Source organism: Equus asinus, chromosome 20, assembly GCF_041296235.1.
Source record: "Equus asinus isolate D_3611 breed Donkey chromosome 20, EquAss-T2T_v2, whole genome shotgun sequence".
Taxonomy (NCBI): domain Eukaryota; kingdom Metazoa; phylum Chordata; class Mammalia; order Perissodactyla; family Equidae; genus Equus; species Equus asinus.
The window spans coordinates 95761136-95776009 of NC_091809.1; the positions used below are offsets into that span (position 1 = coordinate 95761136).

General features: G+C 52.4%; 1 protein-coding gene across 11 annotated transcripts in view; it reads left to right on the plus strand.

The window, feature by feature from the left end:
• Window positions 1-14874, plus strand: part of MICAL2 (microtubule associated monooxygenase, calponin and LIM domain containing 2) — a 229247-nt gene that overhangs the window by 16248 nt on the left and 198125 nt on the right. For all 11 annotated transcript variants that reach the window (XM_070491125.1, XM_070491126.1, XM_070491127.1 and 8 more), the window contains exon 2: window positions 9226-9296. The gene's annotated coding sequence lies outside the window, so the exon portion shown is untranslated. The remainder of the gene's footprint in view (window positions 1-9225; window positions 9297-14874) is intronic.

Below are 14874 nucleotides of genomic sequence, written 5' to 3' on the forward strand. Positions count from 1 at the left end.
GGGTCAGTTAAACTTTCTCGCAGTGACTTTTCTTGCTTTATTTTAGTAGAATATTGTGCTTAATAATGTGGACTCTTGGTTTGAATCCTGGCTGAGTGACCTTGGGCAAGTTACTTAACCTCTCTGTGCGTCAAGCTCAGCATCTGCAAAATGGGGAGAAAATAGTACTCACCTTGTAGGCGTGTTTTTGAGAGGGTGAACTGGTGACTAAGTGTAGAATGCTAAGAACGATGATATATAGTCAGTGCCCAATAAACATGAGCTTGTTCCACTGTCTGTCTCTGCACATATGTCTGTGTGAGTCAAATTAATGCGTTGGGCATCCCCTCTCTGCTGTCCTACAGCTGAGTCGGGTTAAGACAGTGACGCTTTTAAGGACCGAGGGAGGTAGTGTGCATACTAGATTTAGCTCAGTGGCAGACGAATGCTAGTTAAAAGTACGATTATTGCTACCAAATATGATCATGGAGAAAATGAATTTCCAGTGGAAATCCTTTGTAAAGTCATTGGGTTCAACCATTACCTAAGGAGCCTGTGGTGGGCCAGGTGCTGACTTATCATCTGGTTTCATCTTTGCAACAACTGCCTGAGACAAGCACTGTTAACCTCTTAGATGAGAAAGCTGAGGCTCAGAGAGGCTCAGATTTGCCCAAGGTCACACAGCCAGTAGGTTGCAGAGCAGGGATCTAAAGTGTTTTTTTCTCTCTGACATTGAAATTCCTTTTATGATGAGAACAGTTATTCCAAGTGATCTGTCATGTAAATGTCCACTGACAGATGGGTTCTTACATCAGTCTCCCTTGAAATTAGGTGCCCACACGGAGCCTGGGGAGTGCAGAGGCGCGGCCAGCTTCCAGGAGCGACCAGGGGCAGCTTGAAGGGGGCTCCTGGGCCCTGGGCCGGGAGTGAGAGCTGCCTAGGGGTCAGGGAGGCTGTGCCCTTTGCCAGTGACTCATCCCTGCAGGCCTTATCAGAGCCTTTCAGCCACATAGAGGGTCTGACTGAGACCTGTCTTGGTTGACTCAGTCCCTGGTGGGCTGGAGGAGCAGAGCCAGATTGGTTCAAATCCTGGCTCCACCACATACCAGTTGTGTAAGGCCGAGATAGGAGTGAATTTCTTGGTGCCTCAGTTTTGTGGTCTGTGAACCCGCTCCTAGGGTTTTTGCGAGAATTAGATGAGACACTTAGAACTGCCTGGCCCATTGCAGTGCTCAGAAAGAGCTATTATTAGGCTAATAATTATTATAATATCATAAGGGCCTCCCCTGCCCTCTGAGGCCGGAATACAACGTGTCGTCCTTTCTTCACAGTCCCTCCTGTCACCCGCTGGTTTTGCCTCATTATATGAATGCAGGTGGCGCTCTCCCCTTCAGCTCACTGTGTGCTGGAGAGCCGGGAAGCGGTCTCCATCAGTGGTTTTCTAAATCCCCGGAGACCAGAGCTTTGTACTAGAAGGTATTGAAAGAAGTTTGCCAAATGCAATGGGTTCCTAGTTCCTTTCCCTTCCAGCCACGTGTTCTGACCTGAAGACCCACCTCCCAGGATTATGCACAATGTCGGATAATTCTCGGGGTGCTTTACAGTCTGCTCAGCTCGTCCACATTCACATTCCGTCAGTCTTCACAGTCGTCCTGTGTGGTCATCGGTCATTATCCCCACTTCATAGGCGAGGAGACCGAGGCCCCACAGAGCCGAGTCGTTTGCCCAGACTCGCCGGTGGAAGGTGGCGAAACAGGCGCCCCCTGCCCATCCCGGGAAGCCTGGGCTGGAGGCTCAGCCTGACCACCCCCAGAGCCTCCTCATCATCCCCTGAAGAGGTTCTGGGGAAGACCGGTGACCAGCAGATCTTCAGACAGTTCTGCTTCTCCCCGCTCCCTCCTCCAGATCCTGTTCCTTCCAAATAATGTACACGATAGTGGGCTCGAGCTGAGCCCGGGCTCAGAGCTGCTTAAACCAGCTGAGGCCTGGGCTTGGGGGTCAGGAGTGGAGACAGTGGGGAAGACATTGGAGCTCTGAGCATCTGGAGCAGTGCCTGGCACAGCCGTGCCCCAGGGGGACCTGCAGTGGGAGGTGGAGGAGGCTGGCATCCATCCTTCGCCCAGGAGGAGGGCCAGGCGCCGGGTGCGGGGCCCAGAACTGTGTCCAGGAGTGGGGGGCTCCGGGGGGCATTGCAGAGACTGCTGGGGTGGGGGGGGGTACTTCCTCTCTAGGAGGCAAACAGGCAGGTGACCCTTCCAGCTACGGCAGGATGAACCGTGGGCTCCAGGTCAGACTTTAACCCAGACTTGCCAAACCCCAGAGTCGTTCCTTAAGAGGAGGAATCTTCCACCAGAGGTTATTGAGGACGCACCTGCAGCATCCCAGCACGGGGGAGGATGCGAAGTCCAGGGAGATAGAGGCCCTGCCCGAGGAGCTCATGTCCTACGGCCTCATTTTCACCTCCTCTCCCCCCGGGGAACACTGAATGCCAAGGTGGTGGTGGTGAGACTTCCGTGCACATGGCAGCACTCAGACTCCTGGCGTCCCAGAGCTCGGGCCGGCATCTGGGCCGGGCCGGTCGGCTCTGCAGTGCAGGCTGGGAGCTGGCACAGACAGCTGCTCCTTGAGTTGGGTAATGAGCCTGCCGCGAGGAGGGCGGGCTCACTGGGCCTTTACTGCCGTGGTTCTTGAGTCCCTCCGTGATGGTTGTGTGACGGATGGAGCAGGCACGGGAGCGTCTCTGGGGTGTGGGTGAGAACCATCCCAGGTGGAACGGCCCCCAAGACAATGACTCGGGCGGCCCACCCGTCACTCAGGCCAGCTCCCCTTTCCTCTCCCTCCCGCCGGCCAGGCTCTGCTGCCCTTCTCTGGCCGCCTGCCGGGGTCATCCCTCCTCCAGCTCTTCGTTTTGGCTTGTCCAGTCCACACGGCCTTCCTCCTTCTCCTCTGCCTTTCTCCATCCTCACCCTCCAGGACCGAGATTCAGCCCTGCCTGCTTCGGAAAGGCCTCCTAGACTCTCCCAGCCAGAGCGCCCCCTCTTTTCTCTGTATGCCTCCTGGGTGGAGGCCGGTAGCCCCCACTTTGGCACTGTATGTTATGTAATGTGTTTTGAGCACCTGCCACGCAGCAGGCAGCAGAGCAGAGGCGAGGACTTTGGAGCCTGGCCGGCCTGGGCGTGTGTTCCAGCTCTGATTCCTGTGAGCTATGTGACTTTGGGTGGGCGCTTTGATTTCTCTGAGTCTCAGTTTCCACCTTTGAACTTGAGGATATAGAGCCTACCCCACAGGGCGGTTGTAAGGATCTGGAAATAACCCCACAAAGCACTTGGCACACGGTTCCTAGCTCCTAGTAAATGCTACCGTGTGGTCGCTTTTATTATTCTGTGACGGGTGTGATCTCATTTAATCCATACCCTAGTCTTATAAGGTAGACCTTAACCCCAAAAGGGGGCAAAGGGGCCTCAGTGCCAGAGTGACTTGCCCCAGGCCTCGAGATGTGCAGGCAGTGAAGCTGGCAGTCAAGCCCAGCCCCCTGTTTCCCCTGCTTTTTGGTATTCCTCACGGTCCTAGCCAGGACACTCAGCAAAGCCTTGCGGAGTCATCTTTCCTGGCTGGTTTGAAGGGAGCAGGAAGTGGGACCCCTTGAGCATTCCATCCCCTTTCAGACTTCTGGTGGGTCCAGCTTGCCCCCATCCCTGCCAGTGCACCGCATACCACTCCAGCACCAGGGAGTGATGGCACTGAGTGGCACCCGGCCGGGGAGGAGCGAAACCAAATCACGCCCCCGGGGGAAATCAGCCAGTTCCTTGGTGTTTGTTTATTTTCAATAGCAGAGCGTAAAGCTACGAAAAGAAAAAGAGAAGTAAGGGAAAGACCTGCCCGGCTAATCCCCCATGACTGGGGCAGCCCCTGCCTGAACCCCGCTGCTGGGAAACAGAGAGGAGCCAATAGCTGCCCGGCAGGCTCTGGGCGTGCGACGTGGTGAAGGGTGTGTGCTGGAGGCCCCTCTGGAGTGGCTTCCTGAACTTCCCACGCCCACAGGCACAGCCCTGGCCCTGCCAGGGGCTGCTCTTCTCGACACCCTTGTGGTCAGGATGGTTTTCACATCATGTCAGATCTTGGTTTCCGGTTTAATTCTCCAGCAACATTGGAAGCTACCATTTCCTTCTCGGGCTGAGTCTCCCTTTGTACCCGCTGATGTTTGTGTCTAGATAGTCCTCACCCCACCAATTATGGAATTTGAGCCCATGCAGACCTTGGTGTGGGCTCCCGGGGACCGTGGAAGAAGACGCTGTGTGTGCTCGTTCGTGTGCTCACCCCACGGCTAACGCTGGGGCAGAGCCGTCTCGCCATCAGTGTGTTTTGGTTCTTTTTGCTACCAGGCCAGGGTTTTCTTTGTTTGTCTCTGTTTTTCTAAAACCCTTTAAAACACATCTGAAGGAGGAGCTTTTTTCCTGGAGGGAATTGAGAGGGAGTGTTAGAAGGCGTGGAGGTGCAGGAATAGACCGACTTTGGGTGCTGGCCCAGACGGTGGCGAGAAGATGAGATGAAGTAAAGGTAACGTTGTTTAGCACAGTGCTGCGTGTCAGGCAGTGTCCTTGTACCCGTGAAGTCAGACTCTCTTGGGAAAGGTGTCTGAGAAGAAAACAAGAAGGTCCCCATGGGATTCTGACAGGTGTACCCCCGTTAAAAGACGTGGAGAATGCCATCTCATTAACATCACACGGAACTCTCGGTGGTCACAAAAGCTAGTGTCCAGAGAAGGAAACTTGCCCAGGGACACACTGTGGGTATCCAAGATGCCGCCTGTCCCCTTCCTCTGGGAGGCTGTCCCTGGGTGGGGGTGGACAGCCAGTTGCAGATGAGGGGGCAGCAGCACACGGCCGTCTGCCCTGGGCGGGTCTGAGGCTGGTGTGAGTGGCAGCCGACGGGCCCTGTGAGGAGGAGGCCTCAGCTCAGGGGTCAGAGTGTGTTGAGGAGGTGGTGTGATGGGTGGGTGGGCCAGGGGTCAGGCACTAGGGGTGTGACCTTGGCAAGTTATTGAGCTCTTTGAGCCTCAGTTTTCTCAACTGGAAAATGGGTTGGTGAGTATCCTACGGTTGTGCTGAAGGTCAGATGCGATCGTATCAGTGAAAGAGTCTGACACATATCTAAGGGCTCAGACAAGGTAATTTCTCCTCTGTTACCCACCCTCCTTCCTTCTCTAGAAGGGTTGTTTCAAGTAGCTGCCTGGCTGCTTTCCTGCACCACTGTGAACTCAGTGAAAACCAGCTGCAGTCTCCTTCTCTCCCTGCGTCCCCTTTCCGAATGCTCATGGCGAGGGGGCCCCAGGTCTGAGGCTGTGTTCCCAGCCAGGCACTGCAGGACCGGGCTGTTCACTTTTTGGTTCCAGCATCTTCCTCTCCCAGGAAGGGCCCTGGTCCAGGAGCTTGCAGCGGCCTCCTCTCCCTGCAGTTTGTAGGACACCTTGCTGCACACGTTTGCGGTTCCCTGGCTGCCTGGGTCTCGCTGAGAGTGTGCAGCTGGCTTTTCTTCCTGGGCGGGCTTGAGTGGTGATAAAGCAGCCAACCGTTGAATGCTGTTGCCAGTCAGGACTATTGGTTTCCGGTGACAGAACCGAGCTTAAATGAGCTTAAGCAAAAATGGGATACCTTGGGCGGGTCTAGGGGAGTCTCAGAGGTTCAAAGAAGGCGCTGCAGAATCCAGCCCCAGAAAGAGAACAGGCGACGCCCAGCATCCCCAGACCAGCATCCTATTCAGTGTTCCATGGCTGCAGGCAGCTCCCAGCTGACCCCACACAGCCCTCACCCGTCCCAAGAGGACGGCCTTCCCCAGGTTTTTCAGATTGGCGCTTGGCCCAGATTGGAGCACGTGCATACCTTTCATATCCAACAATGTGGCCAAGGAGGAAAGATACTCTGGGGAACTGTCTTGAGTCCCATGCCCACCTTTTTGTCTGGGGAGTAGGAGATGCGGTGCAATCTGTTATCAGAACAAAGGGAGAAGGATGCTAGTGATATTAATAACTAAGAATAATACTAACTCACTTTTATTGAGTGCTTACTTTGTGCCAGACATTATTCTAAGTTCTTCACCTACATAACTCATTTAATCTTCACAGTCAATCTCATTTTAGATACCAGGATGCTAAGGTGCAGGGATGTTAGGCAATTTGCCCAAGGTCACAGAGATAGCTAGTAAGAGAGCTGGGATTGAACCCAAGCAGAGGACTCCAGATGTGCTCCTAACCACCCACTCTAACGCAGACAATAACAACAGACGTCGTCTCGAGCACTTACTCTGAACTTCCCACTGGGCTGCGTCTTTTACAGCATTGTCTCATTTCATCTTCACACAGCCCTGTGGAGTACGTGCTAATATTATTCCCATTTTTAGATAAGAAACTGAGGCTCACAGGGATAATATGACTTTCCCAGGGCCACCTGGCTAATTTACAGTGACACAGCTCGGGTAGGAACCCAGGTTTGGCTGATTCCAGGCCTGAGCTCGAGACTGCTCCCCTGGATAGCCTTCACATTTAGACACCTGTCTTGATCTATCGGGTGTTTGGGACGAGGAGCAGATCTGGGTCAGCATCTGAGCCTTCGTCCTCTGTCCAGGGGGCTGGAGTATGGAGACCTTTGCTTAGCGCACACTGCTGCCCTAGGGGCCAGCTTTGTGGTTCTGAGCTGGTCTTGATGTGTCTTACGCTAACTCACACCAAGGCGTCTTGAATAAGCCTTCAGTGCACCTAAGCTCTGCATTTCTTCATCCTTCCATTCAACAAATATTGATGGAGTGCCTTGTGGGTGGTAGGCCCTGTTCCAAGTGCTTGGGGTCCTTCAGTCAGAGAACAGCAGAGAGGAGGGTCCCTTGAGTTCCTCTCATGTCCCTTGGGATCCATGAGGCCACTCAAGCTCAAAGGAAACCTTTCCTGCATCACTTAAGTCAGGCCTCTAGGGGCCTGGAGGCCTCATGCTTCTTTGCTGGGGACTGGCATGATGGCCTGTCCAAGAGGGGACATTGTTTCTCCTTCTGATTGATTACAAAGGGAAACCTTGGGTTGGGGAGCGAGCATGAGGATAGACTCAGGCCGGCTGGACCGTGAGTCCAGGCTGCTGTGGTTGGTGCTAAGGTACCTGGCTGTGCTGTGCCTCAGTTTCGCCCTCTGTAACATGACTGGGCTGCCTCACGGGGTTGCTGGGAGGATTATCTGAGATAGCACATGCTAACCACCTGTCATAGTGCCTGCACGTGGTTAATCCCTCTCTCTCCTTTTAATAACTGACTAGCTTTGTGGGTGTCTCTAAAAGTCGGGGCCCATGGAGGGGGCAGCTAGAAGGGGTCCTTGGTGAGGAAGTCATCAATTACGTCAAGCCCCTCATTTTACGAGGAAACTGAGGTCCCTCGAGTGGGGAGGCTGGTGGGGACCTCCTGGCTTAGTGGAGTTAGGGTGTTCGGCTGTTGGTCAGGCAGAGGGTACGAGTTGGTCCTTGGAGGGGCTGGATCCCAATGTGCCCAGGCCTATTGGGAATGTGACCCAAGCAGAACCTCAGAGAGCCCGTTTCCCTGTTGTCGGTCTCAGCGATGTCCCAGGGTGGGGAGGGGCTTCTGATCCTGAGATCTAGGAGCACAGGGAGGCCCCTGGTTCTCAAACCTGGTTACACCGACAGTGGAATTCTGCACCAAGATATGCAGCTTCCCCACCTGCTGCACCCAGAAGGTTCCTTTGAGAGGCAGGGGGCAGATAAGTGGAGGCCTCCAGCCTCTCTGACTTCAGCTCGAGGCAGCAGCACGGAGCCTACAGCTGAGGCTGCTGGAATGTGGCCAGGGCAGGTCAGCCTGTTTGTCAGCTGCCACAGGCCGGAGAGGTGTGGCTTGATAATGAGGATGATGACCGGGATGATTGTGGCTTCTGCCCAGGTGGCTGCCCTTGGAGCTTGCCAGGCCACTTTCAGGGTGTACAGGCTCATCACAGCCACGCTAGTAACCCTCTCACCTCTGTGTGGTGGGAGAGACCGTGAGTGCCGGGTCAGCCAGGCCTGGGTTTGAACCAGCCGTGCCGTGGGGCCTTGGCAAGTGTCCTCTGCTCTCCAGGCCTCTGTTCCAGTCTGTGAGAAGCCACTGAGACAAAGCAAGTCTCGTCTCTAACGTGGCTTGTTCCCTGCACGGCCAGTGTTCAGTAAATACTTGCTTCTCTCCCGTCAACAGTCTGAGAATTCTGAACAGTGAGTCCCGACTCCCGGGCTCTAAATGCAAGTCTTTGTGTACCAGAGAGAATATGCGTGTGTTTGTGTGAGCAGGTGTGCTGAGCAAGGGTGTGGACATCCGTGCTGTATGGGTATTGTCTCATAGATCTCAATTTCACATCTGTGCTAGTTTTTATCCTCTTTTTTCTTTTTTTTGAGGAAGATTGGCCCTGAGCTAACATCTGTGCCCATCTTCCTCTACTTTATATGTGGGACGCCTGCCACAACATGGCTTGATAAGTGGTGCATAGGTCCGCACCTGGGATCCGAACCGGGGAACCCCAAGCTGCCAAAGCGGAACATGTGCACTTAACCACTGCGCCACTGGGCCGGCCCTAGTTTTTGTCCTCTGGAGGCTACCTCTTAAAATTGGAAACTGTGAAAGTAAATCCTTAGAAATGCCTCGGGCTCCATTTTTCAAAGAGGTGTAGGGTCGTGTTCTGCAGAAGCAGTAGGATGTAACCAAATCATTTGGGCGGTCATTGGAAGCCAAAATAATAATTTGTTTAGGAAATTCAGCCATGATCAGATGGTCCACTTTTATAACTTCCTAGTTTATTTAGCATTTTGGACATTTCCATCTTAGGAAATATGACAAATTTCACATTAATAGCAAGTTTTTACACCAGCTTGATTTACTTTCATCGTGTCTTAAGCTTTAGAAATTCTGGCATTTTCTATTTTTACTAAAGCAGCTAGTAAAACATTCTTTTCCAGATCCATCTTGCTTTCTCTAGGCCTTTGTGTAGAGATGTGGTAAGCCATTAGGGTCCCAGACGGTGGCAGACAATAGAATTGGTTTCACCATCTCACTATTCCTTTCTTCACATGCAAAACTTGGAGCATGGAGAGAAATCCTCTGTCCATTTCCTCTTGCTGGGTGAAGTGTTCCTAGGGGCAGAGTAGACAGCTTGTGGGGCCTCTTGTGGGAGAAGATAGGAGGCTGTAATGTAAGATAACGTAACTGACATTCCTTGTTGGGCTCTTGTTTTTAAAGGAACACGGCAACCTGTGCATGGCTCGTCCTGGAAGGAGATGACATTAGTCATTGCAATGCCTGAGAATCAAGTAAGTTACAGTGGCGGATCTCTTTGATGGCATCGAATCGCTCTTGGGGGGCTGGCTTCAGGCTTTGGAAAGTGTAGGGGAGCATGCCCTCTTTCTTTAAGACCCGTGAACATGACCCTATTTGGAGAAGCAATGGCTGGTGAGAGCCCTCCGTCTTTGCCTGCAACTTCCAAGTTTGCACAGCCCTCCCGTGCTGTCAGAGGAGGGAGGGAGCCTTAAGACTGAGATTTGCCGGGGACGTTGAAGACCTGTGTGACTCGGTGGTCTTTGCCTGGGTGGCATCTCTGCCCCATCTTCCCCCGAGTCAGACCAGCAGCTCAGCTGTCCTGCTTCCAGTCAGGCCCCTCAGTCAGACCTCAGCCTCACTCTCCAGCCTCGTTTCCCGCCTCTCCTCTGCCCTGGCTGCAGTCCCACAACTCCAGGAACAGATCTCTGCTTGCGGGACAGCTGTGCCCTCTGAGAAGCTTCCCTCACTTGCCCAGCAGCGTCGGTGCCTCTACCTCCTCCACACTCAATAGCGCTTAGTTCAGACCTCAGACACGTCATCAGCTGAGCTAAAGCTTGTTCACTTGTCCATCTCACCCACCAGCTGGGGGAGCCTTGAGGGCAGGGGACCGTCCTCCAACCTTCCTGTCTGAGCCATCCTGGAGGCACAGAACCGGGCACATGGCAGGGGGTCCCCAGCTGTTTGTTCACTGAAGGAGTTCCAACCCTGAGGTTTCTTCAGGGCTTTTTGGCTCCCCGAGCTCCATCACAGTGTCTCCTGGGAGCCTGGCTCTCTGGGAGGAGAGTCATTTCATCCTCACTTAGCTTGCAGACTTGGAGACTGAGTTCTGAGCAGTGAGCTAACTCGCCCCAGGCTGTAGCTAATAAGGACCGGAATGCACGCGTCCTGTGGCCAGGCTGGTCTGGTTTCTGTAACACCAAATTTTGTAATTAGAGAAAACCGAGAGATTATTTAGCACCAACCCTTCATTACCATGTAGGGAAACTGAGGCCTGGCCTGAAGATGCTTTCTCAAGGTTACATAACTAAGTAGAGCCACATGGAGAACTGGATCACAGGCCCTGGACTCCCAGTCTAGCACTTTCCACTCCCCCTCCCTCCTCCTCTGCCTCCCTTCTGTATACAGCAAGCAGAGAACAGTTTGGGACCATCATTCTGCATTTGCAGGAGGATGAAGAACTTACAGAATGGCCTGAGTTAAAGGGAACATAGAGCTTCCCTGAGGTGTGGGACAGATGAGGGCCTGGATGAGGGAGAGGGAGAGAGGAGGGGAGGGAGCATCAGGGCCCAATCCAAAGCTGGAGCAGGGTGGAGCCCCCAGTGGAAGGGCAGCAAGCGGCCATGTCTGGGCGTTTCGAGGCTGGCCTGGTGGGCACTGAGGATCCACGGTGGGTGAGGAGTCCATGTTGAGATCCTGAACAGCAGGATGAGAAGGGGTTGACTGGACCACGGAGAAAGCTGTTCCAGTAGCTGTGATTCTTAGTATCTGGGCAAAGAGGTCCTGGATAGCCAGTCTGCTGTGGCGTGACTCCCTCCCCTTTCCCGGAGAAACACAGAATGCAGAGTGTGTCCACAGAGGAGGGTTGGGCAATGGACAGTGAGTTTCATCACTGTCTGAAATGCATATGGAGAGGGAAGCATGTGCATTTCTGGCTGGCTCATTCCTATTGTGCTCAAATGAATTTTTCTGATAGACCACACTTCCAGCTGGTCTTTTCTCCGCTTCTCGGTCTTAGGGGTCTCCCGGGTCTTTCATTCAGTCCAGGTTTGGTAGAGAGCCAGGTAACTCCTGGCTACTCTTTTCATTTTGACTCTAGCTCTTTGCTTCCTGGGCATACGGTCTGAGGACTGGGGCTGACTTCAGGCTCCTTCTCCACTGGCAGGTTGAAACATACACTTTGCCCAAATTACAGAGAATGCGATATTTGCCAAATAGGTACCTTGGATTCTTTTCCAAAACATGACCAGGTTATAAGCTTCTCTAGGGCAGGGAAAGCGTGAGTATTGTATCATTATTGTTTACACCTTGGGTTTATGTTGCACTTTACATTTTATGAAGATCATTTCATCTTCGTAATAAGGCAGGTGGATTTACTCCCATTTTACAGATGAGGAATCTAACTTAGACAGGCTGTAACCTGCCCAGGGTAACGTAGCAGCCTGAGGGCTCAGTGGGGACGCAGCTCCAGCCTCCTGTTTATAAATTCCATGCTGTTTCTAGTCTACTGAGCTCCGACCCTATGTAAATCCCTGGAGGGCTGGGACATAAGAGGAGCTCAATAAATATTTGTTGAATGAGTGAACTTTGGCTCTATTTTTCCCTTTTTTTAGGGGGAGGGTGTTCTTAACCATAAATAGATCTTTGGCACAAAGGAAACACTACGCTGTGAAGTATTGAATTTCTTGCCATGATAAGGAACTGTAAGTTCTCTTCTTGCCCAGCCTCACCTCCGGGAACTGGGTCATGCACACTGAATAATTAATTCCTTGAATCTTTTGCTCAGCTTCCTCCTCCTGACGCTGAGGTGATCTGTTTGACACTGATCTTTGAAAGGCCCCTGGCAGACGCAGATCCTCTTGTTTGTTGTCATAAACTTTCAGATGACCCATGTAATTGCCCGTGGTCTATTCTCGGGGCCTAATCAGGTCAGACTTCCCCGGTTAATTCCATCTCCTTCGGCCACTTCTCACCATCATCCTCCCCTAGACCAAAGAAGAGGGGTGGTTGTGGGTTATCTTGGGCATTTAGGGTTCTGTAGGGCCAGGAAGGCCCACTTCTCCCTTCTCACTGACCTCTGAACTCCCTAAGGTTTTGTGTCGAGGGCTGGAGAAAGAACAAACAGACCACATCAGGTCGGGAAAGAATGCATGGGGTGCTGGAGGCAGTTATCAGAAGATCTGCTGGGTTTGCTCTTTGCCTAAGTGACTCTTGGGTCGTGTTTCCTAGAGTCTGCAGGGGATCCAGCTGGCCTCCTTAGAGTCACCTCATTAGATCCTGAGGTCAATGGAGTAGAGTGGGAAAAAGAGAAGGCTGAGACCAAAAGACCCACAGTTCTGGTGTTGGTTGTTCACAGCTTACCTGCCTGGCCTTGAGCCAGTCACAGAGCATCACCTGCCCTCAGATTTCTTATTAAGGAAATACAGCAGGCACAGAAGGTTGGGTGGCACCTTAAAGGAGCCTCCGAGACATCTGTGGTTCTCAGTGCCCACTCTGTCTGCCCTCGTGATTGGCACCGTGTCTCCTCCAGGTCATCTCCTCTTCACGTGGCTAGAGCTTGCTTTGGTAGGCACTTTTCTCCTGGCCTCTGGAGCATTGCCACCTCTCCCCTGCCCCATCCTGAGATATGCCAGCATGCAGATAAATACCACCTGTGATTGTCCTGGTGTCCTGCCCAGCAGCATGGGGAAAAATCTAACATTTGAGAGTGCTGGGGACTTCCGGGGTGTAGGTTGGTGTAGGAGGGGAGTGGGAAAAATCCTGGGGTGGAAAAAAGCCAACGGAGATAATTGGGGGTTGTTGGGATAACCAAGTTCTTGATGCCTCAAGGTACCTGGACTCTTGTTGACCAGAGGGTACCATACATGTTCTTAAGAATATGGCCCCAAGTTTATCCTCCTCTTCCCTGGCCAGGCTCTGTGGTCAGGGGTGGCCAGACACTCTTGAGCAATAAAGCGTTGGTAAAAGTCTGCTCAGTGTGAGTAAGAGATGCTGCAGACAGACACTAACACAGAATGGGGGAAGGTTGAGGCAGGCGGCTCTGTCTCGAGGACTTAGGGTCTTAAAGTGTTAAAGCTGGAAAGAACTTACAGATCATCGAATCCAATTCTCCTATTTTATGGGCAAAGAAACTGAGCCCCAGAGACATGACTTAAGCAGACCCGTAAAGCAAGCTAGTGGTAGGACTGAGATGGAAGCCTAGTCTCCTGGTTCCAACCTTGGGAATCATCAACAGCAGATGAAGTGGCTCTTTCCCCAGTGCCATGTTGCATCCTTGCTTGGGTTCAGCCACCGCACTTTCCACTCCTCTCTTTGGCCCTGAGCTTGATTGTCTAAGGTGTTAGCGGGCCCCCACTGCTCCCACCTCTTTGTTTATGGAGGCCTAATAAAACTTGGGTGCAACGTTGGGAGAGGTCAAGGCTTCTTCTCATGTGTGGGCTGTTTGGCTCGTTTTTAATGACTTAACGCTGTTGAGTAAGCATTATTCCGTTTTATGGTATGTCTTGGGGTGAAAGATTAATTCAAGACAGGAAATGAAGGATACGGTGGCCTAGCCTCAGCAGTAGTGGCCTCTTGTGGGTTTGTCATTCAGATAAACATCACCTTTGTTGCTGAGCAGGCCTCGTTCTGAGACTCTCAAACGCAGGGCGTGGACTGAGGACAGCCTGTACTTCCCTTGCTCTGAGAGAGGGTGCTTTGGGTTAAAGGCCGGCCACACCATCACTATATTGATGGCCCGGGAACCAGAACGGAAGCCATTCACTTGTTTCTCTAGGACTTCCTTTGGCTCAGCATTTCCCACTGAGCTCAAGGAAATGCATCTTGAGCTCTTTCCATTGGGCAGGCACTGGCATTAGATATTTTACCTTGTCTGTCCTTCACAGCAGCCCTCTGAGAGGTGAGCATTGCTATTTGTCATGTTGAGAAGAAAATTGAGGCAGATATGGGTTCAATAACTTGCTCATGTCCTACAAGGGCCAGGGCTCAGGCACGGGATGTGACTCCAAAGCCTTTACTCACGTCACATTTCGCACGACCCGTTTTTGCACAGTAGTGAAGGGACGATGGGGCTAACTGGGCCAGGCATTGATTGGGGCATGGAGCATTTATGATGGGGCTTCTGACTGCCAGGCCCTGGGCTTGTTTGTGGGGATGCAAAGGTGAATAAGACCTAGTCCCTTTATTCCCAGGAGCTCATGGCCTGGCCTGGTGGCAGGACAGATGTGTAGAGTCACAGCCACTGTTCTAAGCATTGTCATAGAGAGACACACTAAGTGCTCTGGAAGCGCTGAGAAGAGAACCCTGCACCAAGCAGGTGCTGTGGGACTTGGGTGTTGAAGGATGAATAGGAGATTGCCAGGCAGAGAAGGAAGCAGAGGGTTTTCCAAGTGCAAGGGGTGGTGGTATGAAAGGGTCGATTTGTATTTGGAAGTGAGGAGGAGTTCTGTGCGTGTTTTCTCCTCAACGGAGAGTAGAGGAGTGGAACATTCGGTTGAGAGATAAGCTGGGAGAGGAGGGGGTTTGGAGCCTGACTGTCAAAGGCTTTGTAAAACACTTGCTAATTATGAGAGAGTGGTTGAAAGAAATATCAGGAGGGACCAGCAACGATTCTGCAGGTATGAATTCTCCAGGCGTCTGAAGAACCTTTCTCTGTAGAAATGTGACAGGGCTCATTTTCAGACAGTTTCTGTCTCATGCACCAGTGGAGGTGTTTACTGATGGGGTGAAGGCATCGGGGAGGGCTGGGCCGTGCTGACAGTTCATATTTAAAATCTCTCAGATTCCTCTTGCCAAATAAGCTGATAGCAGACGCCCTTGTGAGTTCATGTGCAGACCGCCTCTCCAGGGACAGCT